At 25.0% G+C, this 3,968-nt stretch overlaps 1 long non-coding RNA gene across 1 annotated transcript; it reads left to right on the top strand.

Annotated features, from left to right (window-relative positions):
• Nucleotides 1–217: 217 nt before the first annotated feature.
• LOC136075177 (uncharacterized) lies at nt 218–1,580 on the top strand. Its single transcript, XR_010635725.1, has 4 exons — nt 218–349; nt 421–523; nt 739–1,250; nt 1,395–1,580. It is a non-coding gene; the product is annotated as an uncharacterized LOC136075177 (long non-coding RNA).
• Nucleotides 1,581–3,968: the final 2,388 nt, after the last annotated feature.

The raw sequence follows: 3,968 nt of genomic DNA, 5'->3' as shown, positions 1-3,968 counted from the left end.
TGATTTTACGTACATAGATTTGTGTTTATGAAGAAGCTCAGTCACACTTAGAGAAAGCAGCAGATACTTCAAATTTTGAAACTGACGCCGAAGAGAAAAAGGGACAAAACGAAAGTAAATTTTACTAAAATTAGTTTTTAACAAATAAAAAATTTTGCGATAAAGAATTACACAAATCATGCACCTTTTTTGTTTATAAAGTAAAGTTTTTATTAAAGGAGAAAGACAGCAATGACATTTTGTGAAAGTGATGAAGATATTGTGGTTGGTGATGAAGAACTATACGGAAGATACTATTTTGATAGTTCAAATAGCTAAAGAACATCTAACGTGATTCCAAATATAGCAGGTTAACTATTTTTGTAAAAGTAAAATAATGGTTTGTTAAAATAAAATGCTTATTTTTTTACTGAATTATAGATGTTTTTAAATCAATATCAACTCCCCTTTACACAGTGAAATAGCAAGCTTTTCAGAAACTAATCTATCTCAAGGGAAAATGATGTTGTCTTCAAATATATTGGTAAAAAAAGTCCTAATGTTGCTTTTGTTCTAATTAAAATCTGTGTGCGTGTGCAGTAAAAAAATTAATAGAAATCAGAACTATATGTTATAGAATATAATTTTGTTGACAAATATTTTATAAATATATGTTTGTTGACAAGTTTAAATAAAAATCACAATATAATGTTTAAAAATTTTATTTAATTTTTGTATGTATAATGTATCTATACCTAGGTAGAAAATGGCTCTAAAAATTGTGTTTTGGATAAAGAGGATAGCAAAGAAAGACATTTGTCTTGCCACGGTAAATTAAATAAAAGTTTTATTTATTTTTTCCATTTAGGTAATTTTTCATGGTTAATTTTCTATAAAATATTTTACATAAATAATAATAATATTGTTTATTTTACTACATTACTAAGATTTTCAAAAAAGATTTGCGTTGAGTTGGATGGCAAAAATAGATAAAAGAGAAAAGTGGTTCAAGAGTCAATTTTGAAAATCCATGTATTGAAATTAAGATAATTTCATTCATATAGAATGAACATAATATGTATTCTGACCCTTAAGTAATTTTTATTTTTTTAATAATAGATGAGTTCTCTTAGTCGTTGTGGAGGTAATAAAAATCGCCTTTTGCTTTCGGAAAGTTGTTGATGAACGAGGACGCTGGGGCCTGTTTTAATGTCTCGGGTGGTTCATTGAAGATAAATTTAAAACATACACCCTGTATCATATGATAGTGGGTAAGAATGGTTTTATGCATTTTTTTAGATTTTTTATTTCACAGGAAATATATTTTGTTTATCCTAGTCAGTCATTTATGTAACTGTTTGCTATAATTTCTGCAGTTTGATTTATTTTAAATTTGATTTGATTTTTTGATTTAGATGCGATTACACGACAGCATCATGATGCAAAAATTTGCGAATGTTATTCAGGCATTTTGAAATTTTTAAGGCAATCAGGAACACGACTCAATCGAAAAGTTTTGAAAATGAGCAATGCTGCAAACGCTAAATAAATTGTTTGAAAATGTAAATTTTGTGTTAAATTCAATAAAAAACTTTCTTACTTAATGCAGTGCCTACTTTCTTTCATTATTCTTTTGAGTTAGCTTTGAATTGCTCTATCAATAAATTTTTTGCTAAATCCTTTATTTACAGCCTGTTTTTTACAAAACAAATAAAGATTTGAGCAATATGTATAAATTTTATATACAAATATTTTATATATATATACATACATAATATATATATATATATATATATATATATATATATATATATATATATATATATATATATATATATATATATATATATATATATAAATTATAAATCAGTGGAAAGTTTTTTTTCATTTAACACTGTGTTTCATTAATAAAAAGACTCATCAGAAATACTTAGTTTTTTTATTGATGAGAGCATTTCTGATGAGTCTTTTTATTGATGAAATACAGTGTTAAATGAAAAAAAATTTTCTTAAGTGATTTCCTACTAATTTATAATTGCTCAGTTCTTTTAAGAACATTGAGCACTCTATTTTGTAGAATACATTTTAAAGTTGTTTAAATATATATATATATATATATATATATATATATATATATATATATATATATATATATATATATATATATATATATATATATATATATATATATATATATATATATATTTCGTAAACTGTTGATATATATTTTTTTGATATATGCATAAAAAAGCGATCAAAATACCGTCGGCTATTATAAAAATCAGTGTTGAATCACCAAGAAAAAATGATTGTTGAAATGAAAAATGACGTTGAAAAGCAACATTCGATCAACGTTTTTTGTAAACACCAAATCAACGTTGATAAGTGGCTAACATTTTGGACAAAAAATCAATATGGAATCAATGTTGACAAGAAACATTGAATCAACATCAAATCAACGCCTCATTTTTTAGCGGGTTATTCCTAGTAAATTTTTTTTCACTCTTCTAAAATACCTTTCGACGCCTTTAGTTTACACGCTTTTTTAATCATTGGCTTTGGTAAAGAAAAGTATTCTGTTGTTTATTGGATTGTCCAACTATTTGGTGTTAATGTTAACAGATTTATTTTTTCATTTCTGTTTTATTTAGTATTTTTTTGCTTAATGGTTTCACAAAATAAATCTTGGTCTGTCAATTTTTTCAAATATTCATTGTTTATTGAGCAACGGATAGAAATTTCATTATTGGAAATTCCCAAATAATTTTAAATTAATGTTTGGCAAGAACTTGAAACCTCCTTTAACTTTTTTTTTTTCGTAACTGGGTTTGTCTTGAATAGACACTGACTTTAACGGAGAATAAACCAGCATCCTGAATGTTTTATTTGCAATTTCAGAACCAGTCGGAGTGTATAATGTTTTGGTTTCATCATTGATTCTATTTTTTTAAATAGTTTCACCTTTTTCACGACAAGTTCTGCAGAGTTTTTGACCCGGGCATAACTTCATCCTTAAAGCGGATTTTTCATTGATTGACCAAAGAAATTCTATGAAAAAAAAAAAAGAAAACCAATTTATACAATTATTAGAATTTTTAGCAAAAATATAAAATCTTGTATAAACATAAAACTTGTTAAATACGTCCATCACAATTTTTTTTTTTTGCCGTTACCATAAAGCAATGACAAAAAAAATAACTAAGTAGTTTTTAACTTTAAAAATATTTGCAGAAAAATTTTTTTTTGTAAGGTTTTCAACAATTACTTACTAAATGCTTTAGTTTTATGAGCATTTTATTGGTCACAACAATACAAGAATATTTAAAACGGATATTTCGGATCACTTTCCGATTTTTATTATTTCAAATAAATGCAATAAGTCTTTTTCTCACAAAAAGAAAGTAACAAAACGACTAACAAACGATACCTCCATTAAATCTTTTCATGATATTATATCATTTGGAAAGTTGGACGAAAATCTATTAAATTTAAATATTGATGAAGCCTATGATATCTTCTTAGCTAAGTTTCTTAAATATTATAATAAAGCATTTCCCAAAGTTACAAAATTATTAAAAGAAAAAAGCCTTTTAAACCCTTGGATAACAAAGGTAATTGTTAAATCTTCAAAAATAAAACAGCGATTATATTGCAAATATCTTAAAAAAAGAACACTACAAAATGAAACTAACTTTAAAAAATATAAACGTTCATTTGAGTTAATTTTGAAACGTTCAAAAACTAATTACTAATCAGATCAAATAATAAAAAGTAATGGTTCACAAAACACATGGCGCATTATTAAAGAAGTAATTGGCAAAAAAAATTTAGACATAAATGCTCAGCCAAAAAATCTCAAATTCTATAATAAATTAGTTGTTGATGAACCTATTGTAGCAGAAACGCTTAATAACTTTTTTGTTAATGTTGATAAAAGTTTAGCCGCTAAAATTGAGCTTTAAAATAAGCTTTAAATCATACTTGACATC

Source organism: Hydra vulgaris, chromosome 01 (assembly GCF_038396675.1).
Source record: "Hydra vulgaris chromosome 01, alternate assembly HydraT2T_AEP".
In the NCBI taxonomy this organism is placed as follows: domain Eukaryota; kingdom Metazoa; phylum Cnidaria; class Hydrozoa; order Anthoathecata; family Hydridae; genus Hydra; species Hydra vulgaris.
Note: the sequence above shows the minus strand (reverse complement) of the source record. Positions and strands in the feature narration are given on the sequence as shown.